We start from the raw sequence: 24,492 nt of genomic DNA, 5'->3' as shown, positions 1-24,492 counted from the left end.
TGGAGCGGAGGCACCCCATGTGTCATCCTCTTCCCTCCCCCCGTTTTCCCAGAGAGAGCTGCGGCCCAGAAGCTGGAGCTCAGCATTCTCGTGCAGTTTTAAACAATTTCTCCTGCCTGGCAAGCCTCTAACAATGTGAGGATGCTTTGCGGCTTTTCAGACTAGAAATGGCATTGACTTGCATGTGCCTTGGTGACTTGCTCCCCATCCTCATCGTGGTTTTGAGATGTATTCCTGTGGATAGGTGTGACTGTATTTGGTTCATCTTTTTGTTTGCTTGTTTTTTTAGAGATGGTCCTTTTAGATTGCCCAGGCTGGACTCAAACTCCTGGGCTCCAGCACACCTCCTGCCTCAGCCTCCCAGGTAGCTAGGACCACAGGGGTGTGCCTCTCTGCCTGGTTCTAGTTTGCTCATGTTTATCTTGCTACAGTATTTCATTGTTGGGTTAAACCACAGTTTATCTGGTCTCCTGGGGAGGACATTTGGATGGTTTACAGTTTTTCACTAGTACAGCTGGTGTTGGCAGACATGGTCTTGTGCCTGTCTCGTTGGGCACTTGTGCTGGGCTTTCTCAAGGGTGTGAGTATCTTCAGCTGTAGGAAACCGCGCCAGGCTGCATCTGATCCACTGCGCCAATAATCAGCATCCCCCGTGCGGCCCTTCTCACATGTGCGCCGTCACACAGCATGACCACTTTTTACTCTCTGCCAATCCAGTGGCATCTCATTGTTGGAACTGCCATTTCCTTGATTACACTCGTGGTTGGGCGTCTCCTCACACTTCTTGGCCACCCAGGCTTCATCTTTTGTGGCTCACCTCTTCCTAGACCTCCGCCCCTTCTCATGGATTTCCTTATTGATGTTAGGGATTCTGTGTCTAATCCTTTGTCTGGGAGGGGACTCACACATAGCTTCTCCCGGGTGGCAGCTTCCCGCCCAACTCTGCCACCTATCTGCTGTCTGGCAGGGTTTGTGATACTCTTGTAGGTGGGTTTGACATTCTTTCCCTTCATGGTTTGTTCTTTTGGTTCCTTGATTAAGAAATCCTTTTCTACCTGAAAGCTCAAGTTTTTATTTTTATACATTCTCTGTGTTTTAAAATAATAGCGTTACGGAGATAGAATTAACAGACTAAACATATACATATGAACATATGTGTTATATGTATATTTGTGTATATACACCTGCTGCACCTCCCATCTCTGCACGTGGCTGAGATGTCCCACCTCTCCCATACCTCCCCGCTGTTCTTACCAACTCTGCTGAAAGCGGGTTCTGGGGCAGAACCGTTGGGGGAGGGAGTCATCCTGGCCCCCCAGCTCCTCCTACAGAGCCTGGCACTTGGTGGAGATTTGGTTGACAAGAGTGTTGAAAGCAACCCCCATGTACTTTCTCCTGAAGCCAGCAAAGGTCTCCCTTTATGTTACTGAGAGGCTTGGCTCCTGCATTCCGGGGCTTGGTGAAGATTATTCTCCCCTCCCTGCAGACCTCAGTGTGTATATATACATATACACACACATATATATGAAAGTATGCAGTCCTGTCGTTTTCTTTCTTTTTTTTTTTTTGGAGACAGAGTCTTGCTCTGTCACCCAGCCTGGAGTGCAATGGCATGATCTCAGCTCACTGCAACCTCTGCCTCCTGAGTTCAAGCAATTCTCCTGCTTCAGCCCCCCGAGTAGTTGGGATTGCAGGCTCAAGCCACCATGCCTGGCTAATTTTTGTATTTTTAGTAGAGACAGGGTTTTGCCATGTCGGCCAGGCTGGTCTTGAACTCCTGACCTCAGGGGATCTGCCTGCCTTGGCCTCCCAAAGTGCTGGGATTACAGGCCTGAGCCACTGGGCCTGCTCAAAATAGTTTTTCACATATAACTCTCTGACCTACCTGGAACTGCTTTCTGTATGTGGTGTGAGGCTGAGATGGAGTTTTACTATGTTTTGACTGGACAGCTGGTTGCGGCTGCAGCCCCGTTCACGAAGCACTCTGTTCTTTCCCCGCCATCACCCTGGCCACACACCAGGTGTGTGGGTCTTTTCTGGGCTCTACCTTGCCCTTCCACGTGGCTGTGTTATCTTCCCTGTAGAGAGAGAATGGTGCACATAGGGCTGTCTTCTTTGAACTCTCATTGCCCTAGGAATCCTACCACCTGGCTGGTGAGGATTGATTCTTGTTTTCATTGCCTCAGTGAAAGTCAGTCCAGATGTGTTGCTGCTGCCATATGGAACCGCCCAGAGCCCCCTCCTTTCGCTGCAGGGCCTTGGATTCCCACCGCTGCCGCTCACCGCAGATGAAGTTTCTTCCCCCCAGCAGCTCTCCCAGTGCTGGCTGTGGTGACCCAGCCACGCCTGGATTTCCCTGTTCCTCTGCTGCCTCCACCTGCTGCACCTCCCATCTCTGCACGTGGCTGAGATGTCCCACCCCTCCCATGCCTCCCTACTGTTTTTACCAACTCTGCTGAAAGCGGGTTCTGGGGCAGAACTGTAGGTATGTTATTGAGAGGCTTGGCTCCTGCATTCCAGGGCCTGGTGAAGATTGTTTATTCTCCCCTCCCTGCAGACTTCAGTCCTGCACGATTAGCTGCATCATAATCCCTCTAGCTTTTGTTGCATTTGCTCAGAGTTCAGCTCCATTAATTAATAGTCAGGGTAGGGGCGTGCAGGGTCCCTTGGAGTTGGAGGCCAGGAGCTAAACAGTTGGAACAGTGACCACAGAGCTGCGTGTTAGAATCACCCACAGGGTGTTTAAAATGCAGGGTGATGCCCAGGTCCCTCCTCTAGAGAGTCCAATTCAGTTAGTCTCAGGGGAAGAGATCAGATTTTAAAAGCTCTCCAGGGAGCCAGGAGGGTGTACCTTTCAGCCTGGTGCTGGGAGCCGCAGGCCGAATGTGATGTGGCCACTGTGTGGTGAGATATCTCTCCTGGGCAGGACCCACTGATCTCTGCACGCAGTCCAGATCTAGCACCGATTCACAACCTTAACAGTGGAAGTGCGGTTGGTGGGGGGTGTGATGGGCATTAATAGGGCCGACACCTGCGCCATCCCCAGTACACGCACAGGTCAAATTCCAGATGCACACAGATGTTGAAGGCACAGGGAAGGAATTCTTGTCTCCTTGTTCCCATAGTTGAAGCAATTACACTGTTTTCATTTGGCTTGTCAGGCTTCCCCAGCAGCAGATGGAGAACACTGGGGACTCCCAGGCAGATCCAAAGTAGGGCACGATCTAGATGAGTGGAGTCGGAGCCGGCCTTCCCATTCAGCAGCTCCCTCCAGATTTCAGTGCCCTTGGGAAGCCTTGTGGCTTTTCCTGGAATTAGATGCTGGGTGCCCAGTGGCCTCTGAAGCTAGGGAGAGGCAGGGAGTTGATGTGTGGGAGTCCCCAGCCCAGAGCAGAGCAGTCAACGAGGGGACAGATGGCACCAAGAGGACAGACGTGCACTCCTCAGGGAAGGCTGACCGGCCAGCACCAAGAGATTTCATTCTCATTAGGGCAGCCATCCGTTTTCCTCTTCTCCAGCTATTTTTCCCCCCCGTAGGCTGGGAAGGGTGTCCTCGGCATGTGTGATTTTTTTTTTTTTTTTTTTTTTTTTGAGACGGAGTTTCGCTCTTGTTACCCAGGCTGGAGTGCGATGGCGCGATCTCGGCTCACCGCAACCTCCGCCTCCTGGGTTCAGGCAATTCTCCTCTCTCAGCCTCCCAAGTAGCTAGGATTACAGGCACGTGCCACCATGCCCAGCTCATTTTTTAGTAGAGATGGGGTTTCCAGGATAGTCTTGATCTGTTGACCTCATGATCCACCTGCCTCGGCCTCCCAAAGTGCTGGGATTACAGGCTTGAGCCACCGCTCCCGGCATATGTGATTTCTAATCTGTCTGTGGGAGCGTGAGATGGAGAGGATGGGGCTCCAGTCATGGCAGGTCTAGTTTTGCACACATCTGTGAGGTGGGACTTTAGGTTCCCATGATCCTGCATCTCCAGTTGTGGAGGAGGATCTCAGGAGGGGCTGGTGCCAGCCTGCGGGCCACATGTGACCTGGCGAGCCTCAGAAGCTGTGGGGTCTTTGGCTCAGACTGAAAACCTCACTCACATCAAGTCTTTTCACATCTGGGGCTGGGGGCTTATCTAGGGCCCTTGGAAGGGAGGTTGCAGAGGAGAGATGGGTCAAGGACAATGGAGTTCAGAATGATGCTTCCTGAAGCCTGGGACCTGAAAGTCACCTTATGTCGTGAAGAGAATTTCTGCTCTGGGAGAGGAGGGGAGTCAGGCAGTCTCCCAAAACCCATCCCTGCCTTGGTGGATTGTCTGGAAAGACCTGGGTGTGGGAACACACACACACACACACCCACCCACCCACCCTTACATCCTTCAAATTTTAGTCCTGGTTTTTTTTGTTTGTTTTCGAGATGGAATTTCATTTTTGTTGCCCAGGCTGGAGTGCAATGGCATGATCTTGGCTCACCACAACCTCCACCTCCTGGGTTCATGTTGGTCAGGCTGGTCTTGAACTCCTGACCTCAGGTGATCCACTCACCTCGGCCTCCCAAATTGCTGGGATTACACGCATGAGCCACTGTGCCCGGCCAGCTCTGTTTTTGTAAGTTCTGTGACTGAGTGGTTATGAAGCCCCTCAGAACCTCGATCTCTTTGTGGGGGGAGTAGGTGAAAGTTGCTGTGCCTCCTTGCCAGGCAAAGCTTAGCAGGAGCAGCCCTGATAACCATGGTGATCATACCTTGAGAGGCCCCGGGCCAGTGCACCAGAATCCCAGGGCTGGTGTGGGAGCTGCGAGTTAGATGGAAAGAGCCTTGGCTGTAGACAGACCCAGGTTCAGATCCCAGCCCTGCAAGGTTCCCACTAGGTGGCCCTGGCCTTGCTGCCTGACATCGCTGAGTCTCAGGCACCTTGTCAGTGACACAGTGGTGGCAGTAGCAGGATGTCCCTCATCAGCTTGGTGTGTTGAGGTAGTGCATACTCAGTGTTTGCTGGCATGTGGTGGGTACTCAGCAAAATGCATGTGTGCGAATGGGGAAGATGGTTCTCTTCTTTATGCCCCATGTGGATGGGAGAACTCTTTCCCATGCCCGGGGCACTGGAAGGCATCATAGAGCTTGCAGCCAGCTGCCTCCACCTACAACACCCTGCATGCCCATTTGTGGCCTGGCTCCACGAAGCCACCGCCAAAAGGTATCCTCACAGGAACCTGATGCCCCTTGCCAGCCCTCTTGCCTTCATCCATAAATAATGCCCGTTTCACATTCAGCCTGCCCCTTCCAGAGCTCTGATGCCTTCCATGAGTTGGTGTCAGCTGGGATTGGCACAGCCACCGAGGCTCAGGGTGGGTGTACCTGGACCTGTTGTGGCTCTACCTCCCTGCCTTTGCTCAGGCTGTGCCCTCAGCTCAGATGTGCCTTTCGTCTCCCTCGTCCTTACAATCTGTCTGTCAGAGTCCTGCTTGCTCTTCAGTCCTCACCTTGAGTGTCACCTCCTTCAGGAAGGACACCCTGATTTCTCCAGGCCAGCACAGCCCTGCTCTCTGCCCCTCTCCTCTGGGCTGTACCTCCTTACCCCACTATTTGCCTTGCAGTGGATGTGGTTATTCTTGCAGCTCCCTCATTAGGCCTAGGGTACCTCAGAGGAAGGGTTGTACCGTGACCAATAATACACTGCCCCACTCCACCCCCCGCCCCCGCTGGTCCTGTGGGCGCCTGGCTTTGTGACCTTGGGCAGACTCACCCCCTCTGAGAATTCCTTTTTCACTTTGTTCTGCCTGACCAGTGGACTGGGGAAGCAGAGTTAGCCCTTCTGGCACTGGGGTAGGTAAGCAGCTTCCTGTGCCAAACTGGGAACCTTCATTGTTCCAGAGGCTTCTGCCCCAACAGAGACTATTTGGCTCCTGCTCTCTCTCCCCCTCTGATGGGGAACTCACCACCCCACTGGTAGCCTGGACTGTCATGAAATCGATAACTCCTTTTGGTCTCAGATGAGAGGATTCTCTCTGCTCTACAAGAATTCCCTTCCTTTGGCAACCCTTTGGAACGCTGGGATCCAGGGAGGAGGCAGGACTGGGGTTTCAGTATGTCCCGAGTCCCTCGAGAAGATGGGGCCATCCAGATTCTGCCGGCTCAGCTCACAAGGCTCCTTTGGTGAAGCCACACCAGCAGAGTGCCCCAGGCCTTGGCGGGAGAAACCCAGGAGTGCTCATGCATCAGAGGTGCAGGGTGGCCAGGAACCTGCGGCTGTAGGACCTGCTGGGCCTGGCATGCGGGCAGTGGCTGCCTCGGGATGAAGCAGTGGCCAAGGGCTAGTGCCTGTGGGTAGGATGGGGTGCTGCAGGACAAGTGCCCAGTGTGGCCTTTCTGTTGCCTCCAGCCCAGCATGGGTGGTGCTGAGCCGGAGGGTGGGGAGGACTGACTGGGAAGAGGAGGCCAGCTGCTACCTGGAGCCTCTGGGCTGCCACTCCCTGGGTCTGTGGCTGCCACTTTGCCTCCTTGACCCTTGGTTTCTTCATCTGTAAACTGGGGCCTGGCCCTCTGCCTCACAGTGAGCAATACTGAGCACTAATGGTGTAAGGCGCACTCTTGCTGCTCGGTAGATGCGTGTGGTCATGGCTGTGATTTCCTGGAATCTGCGTCTCCGTCTGTGTCCCTGGTGCTTGGAGCTCCCCGCAGTTGGTGGTACCAAGAGCACTGGCTTAAGACCTGGAGCCCGGTTCTCCCTGGCCCTGCCCTGCCTGCATTACTTGGTGCACCTTTGTACCTTGTTTCTGCACTTTGTGGGAGGTATGTTTGTTTAATGAGGTCCTTCCACCCCATGGAGCCACCAGCCCTGAGGCTGCAGCTGACCCCTGTTAATGAAGTGGAAGGAGAAGGGGATTTAATCAGCCAAGCGGCTGCGCCACACAGCAGAAATGTCACCCGTCTTGCGTAGGCCCCATGGAGCTGCTGGGCATGAGCCCCGATGGAGGCCTGCAGCTCGGAGTGGCCCAGTCTCCTGCTAATGACCTGCCACAAGTCTGCCTGTACCCAGACCTTGCAGAATGTGACCAGGGCTGGGAAGCCATGCTGTAGGGCCTTGAGCAGGGGGAGGGGCTGGAAGGGAGGCAGGGCTAGTAGGGACCTGGGGAGGGTGTGCAGCAGCTGGAGAGTCAGGCTCTGTGTGTCACCGCGTGTCACCACGTGTCCCTGTGTGTCACTGGAGCTCCCTCACCCCCAGCCCCACTTCCTCCTCTGGAGAGGGATAAACCGTATTTTCTCCTGAGCGGTCGGACACTGTTGATGCCCAGCCCTGATCCCTGAAGCACTTCCTGGTTTGAGCCCATGGCTGTATCACCTGCCAGCACCTGCAGCTCTGCCCGGGAGCCCGTGCTGTCCATTTTCCCCTTGGGCAGTGCCAGGGTACTAGTACCCCCCAGCGAGCCGTTGGACAGGTGGGGTGACTCTGAGCCCTGGAGCTCACCGGCAGGATGGAGAATCCCCTTCCACTGACTTCCTTCCTTCCTTGCCTCCCCTCTCCACCCTCTACCTGGGCGTCCTGGGGTTGCCTCCCACATAAGCCACGTGGAGTCGATTCCTCATCTTGAGTCTGCACCCAGCCTGAGATATAAGATCATGGGGAGGCGCACGTGAGACAGGAGTGTCAGGCGCTGCAGTCAGATGCAAGGAGCCCCAGACGCTCTGCCCCCTGCAGCCTCAGCAGCTCCTTGTCTGGGGTGCCCCAGCTTGGGGTGTGCAGTTGCTGTGTCACATGCATGGCTGAGTGCTCCTCCCAGCTACTCCTGCTGGTGGGAGCTGGTGGAATGGGGCCAGGGAGGCAGCTAAGAACAGGTCCCTCCAGGGACTGATTTGACCCACCCGGCAGGGTGAGTTCCTGTTAGGGCTGCAGACTTTTTTCTGGGGGCTGACTGTGTGCCAAGTGCTGAGCGAAAGAAGGAAGGTTTCGGAGGTGACGGGATGTGGCTCCTGACCCCCAGTTCTTACTGTCTGGACACAGCAAAGTCTAGAGGGAAGGTGAGGTGACATCATCTTGCCAGGGTGAAAACCAGGCCAAGAGGGGCAATACCACACACCCCCTCCCTCACAGCTTCCCAGAAGGCCAGTTAGCCTTGGACCCAGTGGCAGGACCCAGCGCAGCGTGCCTGGGATGCAGCTGGCACAGGGCCGGTGGGGAGGGCTTGGCAGGCCTGCAGGCTGTGACTCCCACCTCTGTGCTACACGGATTTTCCCCCTCCCCCTCCTCATGGGAGCAAAGGATCCATGGAGAGGGCGGGGCGAGGGCTCAGGTCCGGCTCCTGGACACAACATTGTAGGGAGACACCCTTCTCCCTGGTTGGCACTTGGATCAGGAATCCCCCAGAATTGGTCCGATGGCCCCCAGATGGGTTAGGGGACCCCTTGGCCACGCCAGCCCAGGGTCACCTCCCTCATTTTGCCTGCAGGCAGCCAAGCTGGGAAATGAAGTCCCCTCCCCTGTGGCTCCAGCGCTCATTACTGTAAACCCTGGGATTAATTTAATTATACGCTCATCTCCTAGAGGCTGGGGCTTGCAGGCGCCCAGAGGGATTATGAATTTTGAGGCTGCCAGGAAGGATGGTCCTCCCTGGGAGCTGGCCCTTCCTGGGGTCTCCTGCCCTCCAGCCCTTGCCTGGGAGGGCCCAGGTCACTCTTGTTCTGCCTGTCTGTATAGTGCCTACTCCTGACCCAGGGGTGACTGATGCTGGTTTGCTGGCTCCTGGCAGCCTGGAGAGCCAGTCTAGGGAGCTGAGTTCGGGGAGCGGGTCGGGTGGTGGGTTTAGAACGTCAGTTGCTGCAGTGGGTGGCCGTGCCTGTAATGTGAAGGTGCAAGAGTTTAATCCGTTCTCCTTTTTTTTTGGACAGAGTCTTGCTCTGTTGCCCAGGCTGGAGTGCAGTGGCGCGATCTCAGCTCACTGCAACCTCCACCTCCGGGGTTCAAGCAATTCTCCTGCCTCACCCTCCCAAGTAGCTGGGATTACAGGTGTGCACCACCATGCCTGGATGATTTTTATAATTTTAGTAGAGACGGGGTTTCACTGTGCTGGCCAGGCTGGTTTGAACGCTTGACTTTTGGTGATCTGCCCGTCTTGGCCTCTCAAAGTGCCGCGATTACAGGCGTGAGCCACTGTGCCATTCTTTTTTTCTGAAAGGAGGATTTCAGAACTAGATTAGAAGTACGTTATTTGAAAATTAATAGGAAATGATGTGAAAGAATGAAAACCCACTGCTTCCCTCATCCGGGCCACCCACAGGCAGCATTTCCGTGGACTTTCTTCCTGAGTTCATGTCAGTGCGTCAGTATTTTTAATCGTCCCAGCCGTTGCACATGTCATTTTGTGTCCAGTTCTTTCCACTGGCATTTTAAGTGTTCTCCATATTGTTTAGGAGAGAGAATCTTCCTAAACATTTTAATGATGATGGGGTGGAGCCCTCAGCTGTTGTTGGACAAATAGTTATTTCCAGTTTTGGCCACTCTGACAGTCAGCTTTCTTCATCATTAGAATTAATTCCTTTTTTTTTTTTTTGGAATGGCGTCTCGCTCTGTCGCCCAAGCTGGAGTGCAATGGCGTGATCTCGGCTCACTGCAAACTCCGCCTCCCGGGTTCAAACAATTCTGCTGCTTCAGCCTCCTAAATAGCTGGGATTACAGGTGCCTGCCACCATGCTCAGCTAATTTTACATTTTTAGTAGAGATGGGGTTTCACCACATTGGCCAGGCTGGTGTCGAACTCCTGACCTTAGGTGATCCGCCCACCTGAGCTTCCCAAGGTGCTGGGATTACAGGTGTGCACCACCATGCCCAGCCTAGAATTAATTCTTTAGAATGGATTCCATTGGGATTACTTGATGGTCTAAAATATATATATATATATTTTTGAGACGGAGTTTCGCTCTTGTTACCCAGGCTGGTGTGCAATGGCACGATCTCAGCTCACTGCAACCTCCGCCTCCCGAGTTCAGGCAGTTCTCCTGCCTCAGCCTCCTGAGTAGCTGGGATTACAGGCATGCACCACCATGCCCAGCTAATTTTTTGTATTTTTAGTAGAGACGGGGTTTCACCATGTTGACCAGGATGGTCTCGATCTCTTGACCTCGTGATCCACCCGCCTTAGCCTCCCAAAGTGCTGGGATTACAGGCTTGAGCCACCGCGCCTGGCAATTTTTAAGGCAGTTATATTGTTATTTTGAAATTTAAAGAAAAACCCAGCAAAGGCTGATGGTCTGCAGTGTGTTTTGTTCTGTGTAGCTGCTTGGGGTTTGGGGTCAACCTGAACAGATGGGTTGTCAGGGGCAGCTCCTTGGTCTGGGGCTATGGGTGTGGCCTCCTGTCTGTGCCTACAGGTGGCCCTATGGGGAGGATGGTGGCCTGTGGGCCCTGAGGTGAGGTGCTGGCTATAGGCCTGTGGGGCATTGCTGTGACTGTGGGATGGCCTGTTGGTGTCCCTTCTCCTGATGCCATGTGTCAGCCTGATCAGTGTCTTTAACCCTTCCTGGGAGGTACCCCGGCTGTGTCTGAGGGGGTGGACTGCTCAGACAGGAGCAGGGGCATCCAGCGAGGGTGCGGAGGCTGATGGGATAGCTGTGGACTCAGGTTTCAGCCTTCTTCTCCGATTGTGGGGGAACTGAGAGGCAAGTGCTGGGAGCTCTTGCTCACCCTGTGGGAACCGGAAGAGCGGGGCTGGAGGGCTGAAAGTGTACCCACCTCCTGTATGGTTCTGGGGCAGTGAAGCGCAGAGAACGTGTCAGTGCCCATCTTGGGCTGTTGGTTACACATAGTGGCTGGGTCCTCCTCCTGGCTCAGGGCTGCCCCTGGGAGCACTATCCCATGGGGTGCCGTGGCAGGCAGCAGCCCTGCAGCCCTGCAGCTGTGCCTGAGGACTGGCTGCAGAGAGCCTTGAGGACAGTGGCGTAACCAGAACGGCATCTTCTTTCTGAGTCTCTGCCAGCTTCTCTCCAAGGCTGGGGCTGTCAGTTCTGCCCGGGGCAGCCAGAAACACGCTGTGTGTGGTCAAAGGGGCTAAAACCTGACCCATGGGGTAGGCCTGGGTGGTGGGGAGGGGCTGGAAGGCCCACTGCTGATGGTGGGGACACTTTGTTCCCCACGGCCTCTGCATCTGAAAATGAGAACGGAGGCCTCTTGTCCTTTGCAAGGCACCAGATGCAGCAGGTACCATGCGTCCCACATGGCACGGTGGGTGCCCCCACCCGACTCCACCCAGGGGAGACCACACATGGGTCCGCAGTCACTGAGGGTTCTTGTCCTAGCTCTGGCAGGTGAGGGAGCTGGAGGGGTCTCTGCCGTTTGCTTGGTCACTGCTTCCCAGCTGCTGCTCCAGGGAGCCCTCCTGTGAGTGGGGTACAGGACATGCAGGTTTGGGGAGCCCATCTCCTGTGCTCAGAGGGACCAGCACACCCTGAGCTCTGTGGCCTCTTCCCGTCACACCTCTTTGCTTGTCAGGGTCGATAGAGTGAGGAGTAAACTGAGGCCAGGAAAGGCGGGGCCAAGGCTGGTGAGGTGTGAGGCCCTGAGGTCACCTGAGGGGAGGAGCGGCCTGCCTGGCAGGGTGGGGAGGCTGGGCCTGGCTGCGGAGCTGCCCTGCCCTGCCCTTCTCTCCTCTCTAGGAGGCCCCACATTCCTGGGAGGTGACTGGGCTGGAGGAGGAGGGGAGGCTGGTTTGTGCTGTTCCCCAGCAGTGAGTGCGGCCAGCCTGGGCTCCAGTACCTGTTCCAGGGCTGAGTAGGGGGCTCCCGAGCATCCTGTTATTGGCTTGCTGGGGCAGACAGACGCTTCGTTGGTCCCGTGGTTGGCACAGTGGTCCTGGCTTGTCCCCGGCAGCACCCAGGCCCTTGCCCGCCCAGGCATGCTAACAGCCTGCAGAGTTCATCCCTGGCCCTGAGGTGGTCATGGGGGTGAGAGCTGGCTGTGTGTGGTCAAAGGGGCTGATGTCTCTGCTTCTGCGACTGAGGGTCGGTGGCATGAACCTGGGGTGGGCTGTGGCCTGGCTGTGCTTATGAGAGCTCCATTTCAGCCTGCAGCATCTTGGAAGCTGAAGGAATTGCTCCAGGGCAGGCTGGTGAGGCCACCCCCTCACCTTTCTCTGTGTCCTGAAGGTTCTGACAATGGCTGAGAGGCCCCTGGCAAGGGTGGTGGGCGGGTCCTGCAAGGCTGGCCTGTGTGTGTTGTGCATTGGTGTCTGATGCTCCGTGGCGGGCCGGACCGGGAGTGGTGATTTGGCTGCAGGCTGTGCTGTTTCCCCAGGGCGGGTGAGGGCCGTCAGGGCTGGGGTCTCACCTGGCTGAGGGGTGGGACTCCTCAGACCCAAACCTTCCAGGCCAGCCCTGGGGCCAGTCAGGGTGGTACACTGGGGACAGAGTCTGCTGGAGGCTAACGTCCCCCTTCCTCTCATGTCCTTCCAGATCCCTCGTCCACCTACATCAGGCAACTGGAGACCAAAGTCAGGCTGCTCGAGGGTGACAAGCTCCTTGCACAGGTAGGCCAGCTGCGGGTGGCGCTGCCCTGAGGATTGTGTCCCAGCGCCACCCCTCCAGCTCACCCGGGGCACCGTTCCCCTTGGGACCCATGACCTCCCTGTCACCTCCTGGAAAGTGGGGTCAGGGACCTATCCCTGGCTCCCATGCCTCTGGGCTGCCCTCCCTCCAGCCCTCCAGGCTGACTACCCAGTATGTGAACTCCTCGGGGGCTGCCCAGGGCCCGAGAGGATGGACAACACCTGGTTGGTGAAGAAATGGGCTGCTTTACTCCTCTGGCAGACAGGCAGATCCAGGCAGGAGATGGGGCAGACTCACACAGAAGCCTCCCCACATTTGCCATGCTGGATTCACTGGCTGGTTCCTGCCTGGGCTGGGGTCACCTGCTCCCTCCTGGGCCTGGCCCTGCCCACAGACAGATGAGGCTGCTACCCCTGTGCAGAGTCTAACAGCAGGGAGGGGTTGGTTGCAGGGGGAGGTGGTGTTGGGTGAGGGGCTGTGCCTCTTGAGTGTGGCTGGAGCGTGGAGGGGACGTGTGACTGCTGGGACAAGGGCTTTCCCTGCTGCAGGTGGGGCAGGCGTGAGGGCTGCTGGGAGGAGGCTGTGGGCAGCCATGCTTGGGTGTTGGGGTCTAGCTGGCTTGGCAACCCCTCAAGCAGCTCAGCTTTCGACCCCTCGGGCCCATCCCTGGCTTCATCCCAGTCTCCCTCTCCCTGCTCTCCCCACTGGGCTGTGGGCGGCCGGGCTGGGATACCCAAAGCGTTTCTCTGGGAACCAACCCCAGGGATGGCTCAGCTGCCTGGCCCTGTTGCTAGGTGACCAAGCCAAGCTTGGTGCTGACTGCCCGGTTCAGGAATTCCACGGCACCCTCTCTGCCCACTGGGCAGCTGCTGGGAGGCTTACGGCCCCAGCAGGGAGCACGGCTCCCACGGAGGTCATCCCCACATCTCATCCCTGCATGGGCCATGTGGGGTAGGTTCCCAGGGCCTGGCAGGACTCAGGAGGGTACACGTCCTCATCTGGCTTCTTCCAAACTCTCCTCCACTCCCATCCCCACCATACATGCTCAAGTGCATAGCCAGGCTCTGAAGTGCAAGGCTGGCTTTTGTCATTTCATGCCTTGCTGTCAGGTGCTCTATGGTGAAGGGCTTTGGCCACAGGCTGTGCTGGCTTCACAGGGCTGGTGGGGGCAGGAGGGGCTGGGGTCTCACCTGCCTGTGGAGCGGTGCTCCCTAGACGTAAACCTTCCATGCGGGCCTGGTGGGGCCATTGCGGTTGCTAAGGAGGGTGTGTGGGGTGGGCTGTGGGAGTGGCAGGCAGAAGTGACACCAGGGGAAGGTCATGGTTCAGGGACCTTTGCTTTGGAGAGCATCCCACGACGCGTGTAGGAGAGGAAGTCCTGCCTCCAGGTGCTGGCAGGCGGCTCTGCAGAACGAGGGCCAGGACCATGCTCTGGTGGCTGAAGCTCGGGCCTCCATCATAGCTGTGTCCACCTGCCCTGAGCCTACCTGTGCACAGGTGGAGGCGGATGAAAGCTTCAGCCTTGAGCCCCAGCATGGAGGGGCTGGATCTGCCCAGGGCCCCCTCCCTCCCAGGCCTGCTCCGACCTGCTCCCTGGGGGTAGCAGGGCTCTGTTCACATCCTCATCCCTGAGCCAGGCCTGCAGGGTACCGACATGAGACCCTGATGGCTGGGGAGCTGCTGGCCCTTGCCTGGACACAGGCTCACTGGCTGCAGGCGGTTGGACTGGGTTTTAAGGACAGAAACCTGCTTTTGCCTGCCTGTTGCTACAACCAGGGTGCAGAACTCAGAGATCATCCAGTGCGGAAGAGTTCAGGTGTTTCTTTTCTTTTCTTTTTTTTTTTGAGACAGAGTTTCCCTCTTGTTACCCAGGCTGGAGTGCAATGGCACGATCTCGGCTCACCGCAACCTCCGCCTCCTGAGTTCAGGCAATTCTCCTGCCTCAGCCTCCTGAGTAGCTGGGATTACAGGCACGCGCCACCATGCCCAGCTAATTTTTTGTATTTTTAGTAGAGATGGGGTTTCACCATGTTGACAAAATGGTCTCAATCTCTTGACCTCGTGATCCACCTGCCTCGGCCTCCCAAAGTGCTGGGATTACAGGCTTGAGCCACCGCGCCTGGTCGTGTTTCATTTCTTTAGCGGAAATTTTCTTTCTCCCCAGATGAAGCCCAGTGAGGCCGTGCTGCTGGGTGGTGGTTGAAGGAGCTTGTATCTCTGTGTGGTGTGGCAGGAGGGCACTCAGGGCCCATCCCTAGCTTCTTCCTCAGCATGGCCTCTGCAGCAGGCTGAGGTCTTGCCCCTGGGCTCCCAGCAAATGCTTTCAGGGCACACCCAGCATCCTGAAAGGGGCAGCCGTGTGCTGCGGGGGGCCTCGGCCCCTGGTGCTTGCGTGATCTCCTGCCCCTGTTCCCACACTGCAGTGGAGGGCCCTGGCCTCCTGTCTGCAGCCCTCCCTGACCACCCACAGGTGGCCTGGTGCTTGCTCTGAGCTCTCTCGGTCCCCAGGCTGTGCACCTTTGCTGATAGGGTATCCAGACCCATCCTTGTGGACCCTGGCCCCCACCCCTGTTGGACTGTCATCTTCTCCAGGACAGGGCTGCAGGATCTGAGTATCACATCTGTGTCTCCAGTGCTCAGCACGGTGGAACTGGGTGGATGTGCCTTGCAGAGCCTGTGGCTGACCCCTATCCAGTCTCCAAGGCCAAGAGGGGAGGCTGTTCTTACTCAGAATGAGGAAGGCCCGCTTAACCAAGGGAGGGCTTCAGCAGGTAGTGAGGGTGCCATCTTTGGAGATAATCAAGAGGTGGCTAGGTGACCATGTTTGGGAATCTTGAAGAGAGAGATCACAGCCTTGAATGAGATGCTGTCCTAAGCCTCACGGACTCTAACTTGTGAGATTCTTGTGATTCTGGCATTTAAATCTTGTTAGAGAAATCAAGTTGTACAGAAACCCCCACCTCTGCGCAAAGCAGGGACTCTTCCTATTGCTGAAAAGCAGGAGAGAGGAATGCTCTTCTCTGGAATATCATAAGGTGATGTGGCTTTGGGGTTTGGGTGGAAGGGTAGGGATCCTCCCCGGATTCCCACTCTCCACGGTCCCACCCCTCCCCCCATGGCCTCTGTTTAACTCCAAAATAGCTTTAATTAAAAATGTGCCAGCATGTTCAGACTCAATTACTATATTGCTGTTCGTATTTTCTTTCTCATGTTGGCTTTAAAATTTCATCAACACAGCTGCTTTCTCCGCGATGATTCATCTCAAGACTCTGTGCACATTATTATTTCTCCTGTGGATTCTCTGTGCCCAGCCAGGCTGGGCTGGGGGCGGCTGTAATTGACGCTGGGGCTTCTTGTTAACTCCCCTGCTGGGCTGATAAATGCAGCCTCCATTGTGCGCCAAAAAGCCAGCTTTACAAAAGAGCAAGTCGCACTCCTAATGCTCTCTCTCCCTAGGCCAGAGGGCTGGCTGGGGGCGCAAGGCTGGGTCCCGGCTGGTGAATGAAAGGCTCCCAGCCCACCCTCCTTCTCTTCACCCCGGTGCCCACCTCTCCCCTGGCCTGCCATGTACCACAGGGCTGCTGAAAGTGACCCAGAATTCACAGCAGCCACAATGGGGAAACTGAGGTCTGGATGGAGGTGGATTTCCTGATGTGGATGTTGTATTCGTCTGCCAGGGCTGCCATGACAGAGTTATAGCACAGAGTTTACAGCACAGACTGGGGCTGTTAACCACAGAAATTGCTTTCCTCACAGTACTGGAGGCTGGAAGTCTGAGATCAAGGCATCGGCAGGGCTGGCTCCTTCTGGGGCCTCTCTCCTAGGCTTGTAGACAGGCTCTTCTGTGAACTCCAGTACCCCTGCCCCAGTGCTCACCTGCACGTGGCTTCAGGTGAAATCCTCTATCTCCTGACGCCTCAGTGTCCTCACCTGGGAGGTCCCACCCCCAGGTGGTCCCAAGGGCCTTGGAGCTTTCGAGGTCTGGCTGACCATGTGCCCTTTGCTGCTTGGGCCTGGCCCATCCCCAAGGGAACCAGTGCTCTTCGTTCTTTGAGTTCTGAGCCCACTGAGGCTGGGGGAAACGGGGTCGATCTGCCACTGTCTCAACCCACGACTAACGATTCAGTTCTATTTCCTGTGTCCTGAGGAGGACGGGCTGTCCTGAGCCTGGGTTTCTCCAGAGATGCTGGCCTATGTGGGTATCTCTGTTGGTCAGTGTTTCCATGCCTTGGTAGCATGCTCCAATCCCTTCCCTGCTCTGCGTGGTTGGCCACCCTGCCCCTGTCATCTTTGTCATGGGCAGTGCAGTCTCTGGGTCTCTGGCGGACTTTAAGTGCTTCCTTAGTTGAACCTCAGAGTCAGTCCAGCCTCTCCGTTGCCCAGGGAGGAAGCCCCCTCTTTCCAGCCTTCCAGCTGATGAACAGATGGTCAGTCTCACAACATGGGCAGAATGGAAATGAGAAATTCCACCTCTGTGCCTAGCGTCAGCAGTGTAAGGAGCGTCTACCGTGAGCCAGACGCTGGGGGAGAGTCACCAGGGCCGACAGGCCACGTGCAGGACTCTAGTGCCAGAGGGCCTGGTTCAAGTCTCACTGGTACCACTTGGCAGCTGAGTGGCACTGGACAGGTCATTTAACTTATCTGCACCTCAGTTTCCCCCTCTGCAAAATGGGGACACTAATGGTGTCTGCCACATACATTGTTCAGAGGATGAAAAGGCAAACTGTGGAAAGTGCTGGGATCGGGGTGGTCAGCGGTAAGGGTTAGGGCTAACCACCATGATCTTGCCCGTCCCCTGTGGGCCAGCCATAGCCTCCGGCCCCCTCCGCCTGATGCCAGCTTATGTGGAAACAGACAGAGGCCTGGAAAGTTGAGGAGCTGCTCTGGCTTACTCAGCCAAGGTGGGATTTGCGTTTTGCAAATCCGAACCCCTCGTCCGGGCACAGTGACACACGCCTGTAATCCTAGCACTTTCGGAGTACTGCATGGCTGCTGAATTCGTATTCGTGGGTGGATTACCTGAGGTCTGGAGTTCCAGACCAGCCTGGCCAACATGGTAAAACCTTGTCTCTTCTAAAAAATAAAAAAAATTAGCCGGGTGTGGTGGCCGGCACCTGTAATCCCAGCTACTTGGGAGGCTGAGGCATGAGAATGGCTTTAACCCAGGAGGCGGGGGTTGCAGTGAGCTGAGATCATGCCGCAGCACACCAGCCTGGGAGACAGGGTGAGACTCCGTCTCAAAAAATACCAAAAAACCAAAACTGTACCCCTCAAAGCCTCCCACAGGTCTGTCCCTCACTCACCTCACTAGGACAAGTAATGGGCCTGCAGAGGGACCCAGGCAGGAGGGCGGCCAAGACCTGGTCTGCGTGTTACCTCATCAGTCACAGGCCACATGGCCCTGGGTGAGCATACACCCAAGTTTGAAAAATGGGATTTAGGGTGTGAAGTTACATGGGACTAGGAGTAGCAGTGCCAGCCGTGGGTAAGTGACATCGGCCACACATGGCACATCTTGCATCTCCACTGCCTGATCTGAGCACAGACTGGGAAGATGTGTCTGGACCCCAAACTGAAGCAGCAGCCCCTTTGTTCTTTTTTATTTTCCTTTTCTTCCCTGATCGGCTTTTATTTTAAGTTCCGTGGTAGGTGTGCATGACATGCAGGTTTGTTCCGTAAGTAAACGTGTGCCATGGTTTTGCTGACCAGCCTATCACACAGGTATGAAGCCCAGCATGCATGAGCTGTTCTTCCTGAAGCTCTCCCTCCCCTCGCCCCCTACATACCCCAGCGTGTGTTGTCCCCCACCCCCACAAATGAATTCTCTCAAAATTAAAAGAAAAAGAAGGCCGGGCACAATGGCTTACACCTGTAATCCCAGCACTTTGGGAGGCCAAGGTAAGCAGATCACCTGAGGTTGGGAGTTTGAGACTAGCCTGACCTACGTGGAGAAACCTCATCTCTACTAAAAATACAAAATTAGCCAGGCGTGGTGGCAGGCGCCTGTAATCCCAGCTACTTGAGAGACTGAGACACGAGAATTGCTTGAACCTGGGAGTTGGAGCTTGTGGTGAGCCACGATCTTGCCACTATACTCCAGCCTGGGCAACAAGAGCCACACTCCATCTCCAAAAAAAAAACCCAACCAACCAAACAAAACAACAATGAAAGAAAAACAGAAAGTCAGTCCAGTTGGTGTGACTATGGAGCTCTTGTGAGCAACCTTGCAGAGGCCAGAGCAGGGGCCAGATGGGGCGTGTATCCTCCACCCGGCCTCTCTGAGCTTCAGGGATCTTGGGGTGCGTCTAGGCTGGGGCATCCCATCCCAGAGCCTCTCACAGTGTTGCTTTTCCCTGGGAGGGTAGCAGGGTACATGGGGTGGCTCCACCCTGGTGTGAGCGTTGGGGTGGGCTATAGGGTGGGGTGCTCCTAAGGACGCAGTGCCAGGTGCACAGCTGCTGCTCAGTGAGTCCTTGGTGAATCTGGAGTTTCTGAAGACACGGAGCTCCTGAGAGTCGCCTTTGGTGTGGGAAACCACTCCAGCTCTGCTGGGGTCCTGCTGGCTTTGGGCTGATAGGTGTTCAGGGAGGGCACTGGACAGAGTGATGGGCATGGTTGGCATTTGCCGCCTGACACTGTTCTCCTTCCTTCCAGCTGCCCCGCCCCTATGGCCGCCCGAGAAGTTGGCTTCAGGTAGAGCTGCCTGGAGGGAGGGGTGTTTGCAGTGGTGTTTGTGGGGGCCTGGAGGCTGCTTTGAGTGCTGTGCGCTGCTGTGTGCTCTGTCCCCCACTCCCCAGCACCCCCTGTTATTTCCTGGGAGCACTTTCTTTCCAGGCCGCCCTGGCCCTACCTTTGGAGTCTTCTTGGGATCTGCCCTCTCTCTGAGCTGGCATTACTGGCAAAACTTCCAGCTTTGCAAAATAATAGCAAGAGAGTCATGAGTGACCACCTCCCCAAGGCTCCCCATCGTGCAGGCCCCTCTCAGGCACCTTGCCAGGTGCCCAGGGCCCTCCCACCTCCGGAGGGTAGAGGGCTGGTGCTCATCCCCACTTTGAAGTGAGACACCCGAAGTGCGTGGAGGGCAGAAAGGCTTGCCAAGGCTATATGAGTTAGTGGTGGAGAAGAGGCCAGGGCCCACGTGCCCACCCAGCTGTGGCTCCCAGCGGGAAACTGCCCAGGTCCTTGAGAAGGTCTCCGGGGCTGCTGAGCCAGGTGGATGCTGGGCCGAGGGTTCTGCATGGGTTACACATTCCCAAGGGCCAGCAAGAGTCACTATGCCAGGCTCCCTGGGCTAAGCCAGATCCCTGATGGTCTGGGGCAGGGGAGCTGCTGGGTGAACTCAGCCCCCACCTGTGCCCAGCTCCGAGCCCCGGGAAGCCAGGCCCTTCAGGCACCAGCCACTCTTCTGCCAGCTCTCAGGCCACCCACACCGTGTCATCTCTGTCCCCTTCTCCCAGTCCTGAGACTGCCCGCCCCAGAATACCTGTGCGGCATGACCCTCCTAGGGGCTTTTCCACCCCATGCCCAAGCTGACACTAAAATGTCTGTAGACACTGTGAGCTGTCCTCTGGGGGCAGAGTCACCTCCATCTGAGAACCAGCGACCAACTGTGTGCCAGCCCTGGGCTTGGGCTGGGAGGTGAACCACACCTGTCCAGCCACACCGACAGCATTCCACAGCGCCAAGTTCCGCCCCTTTCCGCAGCCGCCCGCAGGCATGACTGACTGGCGTGTGGACACAAACCTCCTGCCTGCCCTCATGGGAACAACTCTGGTGCAGTTCCCCGTGGGGTCAGGTTGAGGCCTGTCTTCTGTGGAGGCTGCTGCGCTGCACAGTCCTGTCCCCTGCCCTATCCTGCCTGCCCTGTCCCCTGCCCTATCGTGCCCACCCCCACAGCACCTTTCACTTTCCCAGTGCTCTCCCTCCGAGGATGAATGACAGCTGAGCCCAGGCCAGGCTGTGGTCCCAGCTGCCCCTGGAACTGCTGGGGTCCCTGTTGGGAGAATGGTCTCTCCAAGTCACTCATGGGAGCCTCTGCTTCCAGGTGGGTCCCCCAGCCCAGCCAGCTCAGGGTGTGCCATCTTCCAGCACTTCCGGGGTGGCACATCCTGGGTGGCACAGCCTGACAGGGCACTCAGGCCCTGGGTTTATTATTCAGCACCCAGACCATGGATTAGGTGTCATTGACCAACCTTGGGAGCTCTCACAGTGCTTCCTCTTCATGGAGGGAGGTTGCCAGATCTTGGGGATGGGGTGGTCACTGAGCCCTGGCCTTGCCCCTGGGTCTTACCTCTTGCCTCTGTAGCCCCTGGGATGATGGCTCATCTGTGGGACCGGGATCGGCGGGAAATTCAAACTGCTCTCTCCAGCTCCCTGTCCTCCAGCCTGGCCCCTGTCCCAGCCTGGGGGCTGCAGGGTGATCACAGGGCCCTGGAGACCATCTCAGCACACATTCAGGGAAGAGGCACTGTTAGTACCTGCAGGAGCTGCATGGGGCCTGGGTGCATGTGGCTTTTTCCTGCCCAGGTTCCCATCGCTCTGAGGGTGGACGTAGGCTCCTCCCTGCAGACGGCACCTTCTAGCTCTTCAGCTTCGGTAAAACTGGCCTCTGTGACAGACCCCCTGGAGCCCCCATGGGCCAGAAGCAGGAGGGCACCTGACCCAGGAGAGTCTGGGCTGAGGGAGGCCTGTGCTGGGCTCCTCTTCCTGAGCCCTGCAGTGTTTCCTAAGTCACACACAGTCATTGGCGTGACCTACATTTGGGAGCGGGGTAGGGATGTGGCCACATTGCCGTTCATGGTGGTTCTGACCCTGGCTGCACCTGGCTGCCCAGTTGAGCCGAGCTGTGCTGTGCCACACAGTGCCAAGGGCCCATGCACACCTGTCAGGCATCCTGGAGGGCCCTGAGGAAGGAAGAGCCCCGTAGGTGCCCAGTGCCCTGTTAGGCGCCCACCCATCCTGCACTGAGCACTAAGAGACTGGTCCGGAGCCGTGCCGGATGGTCCCTCCAAGGAGACTCCTTCCTAGGGCATTCCATGCCAGTCAGCCTGGGGCTCTGAGTCTGGTGGTCCAAGCGGTCACTTGCAGGCAGACTGCCCATGTGGGGACACAGGGCACCCTCCCTTTGGTGCCTGCCTCCACCTCCCCCCCACCTCCAGCCCTCACTCCCCTTCTGCTGCTGCCTCCCTGAGGCGGCACAGTACTACACCTGGCACACAGGAGGTGTTCTGTGTGTGTCTCTTGGACATATAACCGATGCAGCAGAAGGCACATTTGAGGGCTCTTTGGGAGCAGGAAGCAGGGTGAGGGCAGCTCCCTAGAGCAGAGCCCTGAATGGGGCTTCCTGCCCGCAGCGCCCCGACACTTCCCTCCCAAACAAGCAGCCTCAGGTGGGCAGGCGTGGGGTCGGGCTCTGTCTCCATGTCCCATCCTCTTCCGTTCAGTACCCCCTGACAGTGCACCCTAGGGGTGGCCCCACATAGGCCCCCTGCAACTTTGCATGCAGGAATTCCTGGGGAGTCTGGAAGGTGAAGGACTGGGTGCGCCTGCTGTGGAGGAGGCTGGGGGCAACGCAGAGGCCCGGAGAGGGCGGCAGGACAACTGGAGTTTCCCCAGTGAGCCCCCACCGGGCCCCCGAGTCGGGCAGTGTTGCAGTGAAGGCCTTGGATACAGGCCGGTGGTGGCCTGAACTCCGGGCCCCGGTGGAAAAGGGGTCCCTGCGACCTGGGTCTCTTCCTCCCTGGTCCAGGACACTCGTGCTGCCCTCTGGAAGCCCTAGAAGTGGGTGATGGGGATTGGTCCAGGCTGGGGTGGAAGGGGCCACGCTGAGTGTTTGCAGGGCTGGGCCCTGCCACGTTAGGGTCCTGGAAATCTCGTTCCACCTCTAAGTGGGCAGCTCTGTATGTTAAGATCCCTTCTCCCTGGGTCCTGAGGGTGCTACTTGAGGGGGACTCTGGGCAGGTGGGTGTTTCTGGAGAGTGGCAGTGGACCCTTCCCTCCCTGCTCCCACCTGCCCAAAAGGGCCAGCGCCTTCCTTAGCTGTGAGCTCTTCTTCTCTTTGTGCAGACCAAGCCCAGCAGGTGATTTCAGTTCCTGCTTCTGCTCCTCTGTGAAATCCTAGGGAGTCTCATTCTGCAAAGGGAGCGACGTGGCTCATAGAAGGATTTTTAATTTGGATTTAAGTGCAATAATGGTTACTCATTTGATGCGTCATTGGTCACATTGCCCCTTAATGAGAGATTGTGCGTGTTTCCTGCCTGGCTTTGTGGCTTGCTAATAAAGTTCTATGGACATGCAAATGTTTATAGAGGCTCACCGAAGGCAAGGGTGGGAATTGCGAATTGTGTGCAGCTAATTAAAACCCTCCCTCGTGCCCACGCACACACGCCTCCTCCCAGGGAAATTATCTGGGGGAGGGGAGGGGATGGCAGCACAAACCCACGTTTTCAGTAACAGCACGTGGGAGCCCATTGGTTGAGGGCCAGAGAGGATATGGAGGAAGGGACGCCTGAGTCCAAACAGAATCTGGATGCCAGGCAGGGCAGGGCAGGGCTCTGTGGCCCAGAGGAGTCACTGTGTGTGTGTGTTAGTGCACACATTCAGAGTGTGTGCCTGCTTAGAATGGATTCTCCATTGGAGAGGATTTTGTAACTTAACTCTCTTACAAGAAAATCAGGTGGCTTGGAATTTTTGCCCTTAAGTGGAGCTAGGGTACCTCCCTCAGGAGAGGTGACCCAGGGAAGCATGAGTGGCTCTAGTGAGGACAGGTCACTCACATTGGGAGAGGGTGAGCGAGTACTGGGCCTCTTCCTCTTTTTGGTACCTTGTGGGTGGGTGGGGGGCTTTCCTGGATCTGACCCCCAGCTGGGGGCTGTGAGTGCCTCTGGTGAACCTCCGCAGGGTCAGCCAGGGCTAATGCCGTGGTCAGGGGTGTGGCAGTCCCGTTTGATGGTTCAAGGCTGTGTCCAAGGCTTTCTTTGCGCTGAGACCCCTTTTCTATGCTCACCTGGGGCATGTAAAACCCAGCACACTTTGGGGGCCTGCAGGAAGGTTGGTTTCCACTTCCCTCTCCCCTGTGCCCTCCCTGACCTAGGACCACACCTAGGTCCTCCCGGGGACCCAGGAAGCAGCCCCAGCCTCCAGTGCCTGCCTGCCCTGGCTGACAGGTTTCTGGGGGGTGAGGGCGATTTAATGAGGGAGAGACTGCCTGGATCCCTGCTCTCCTGCCTTAGCTCTGCAGGCCTCTGTGGGAGCTGTTTGCTGGCCCTTGAGCCAAGCTCTTGAGACCTCCCAGCCCGGGTGGGGGCCTGGCCAGGGCTCTGATGGGGCTGGGAGAACACAGAGCTGGCCTTAGTGAGGCTGGGGCTTGTGAGAAGTGCAGGGCCAGGTCCAGCTTTTGAGGGAGGCAAGAGGGGTATGTCGGGGGGTCTTTCACAGCCCGGCCGAGGGGCTGCTGAGTGGAACTGGTACCCAGACATGGCTGCAGCCTGTCCCACCCTCCCCGCCCCTGCCCCAGCCCAGCCCCAGCATGGGCCTCCTCTGCCCCCAAAGTTTGTTTGGGTAACTCTACAGCCTGCTGATTTATGGGACATTCCGCTGGCTTTATCTGCGCAGCCCTTTTCTCTCCTTTGAAATAGAAAAGGCTGTTTGGGCCAGAAACGCCCCAAACCCCTTTGTGATACAGAAAGAAAGGCCTTCTGCTGGGCTGGGCCAGGGGAGGGTCACTGCGGGACTGACCTTCATACAATGAGAAGTTTCATGGGACCTGTTCTTCCTGGCTCCTGGTCCCAGCTCCCAGCCCCAGCTCCTGGGGGTTGGGGGTGTTTGCTTTGCTCTTGAGCCAAGGGCTAAGGCCAAGCCTCCCTCCCTCCCTCCCTCCTGTGTGCAGGGCAGTAGTTTATGACCCCAGCTTACATGAGTTTTTAGGGATTCAGAGGCTGCACCCAGGACCTGCTTCAGGAGCTCCCTGTCCA

The 24,492-nt window shown here is 56.8% G+C and overlaps 1 long non-coding RNA gene across 1 annotated transcript in view; it reads left to right on the top strand.

Moving 5' to 3' along the window:
- The window catches only part of LOC144577471 (uncharacterized), an 80,265-nt gene that overhangs the window by 55,262 nt on the left and 511 nt on the right, over positions 1–24,492 (top strand). The window contains exons 2-3 of the long non-coding RNA XR_013521524.1: positions 12,428–12,501; positions 19,175–19,213. This is a non-coding gene — a long non-coding RNA (uncharacterized LOC144577471). The remainder of the gene's footprint in view (positions 1–12,427; positions 12,502–19,174; positions 19,214–24,492) is intronic.

Source organism: Callithrix jacchus, chromosome 8, assembly GCF_049354715.1.
Source record: "Callithrix jacchus isolate 240 chromosome 8, calJac240_pri, whole genome shotgun sequence".
In the NCBI taxonomy this organism is placed as follows: domain Eukaryota; kingdom Metazoa; phylum Chordata; class Mammalia; order Primates; family Cebidae; genus Callithrix; species Callithrix jacchus.
This window is presented reverse-complemented; position numbering and strand designations above follow the sequence as displayed.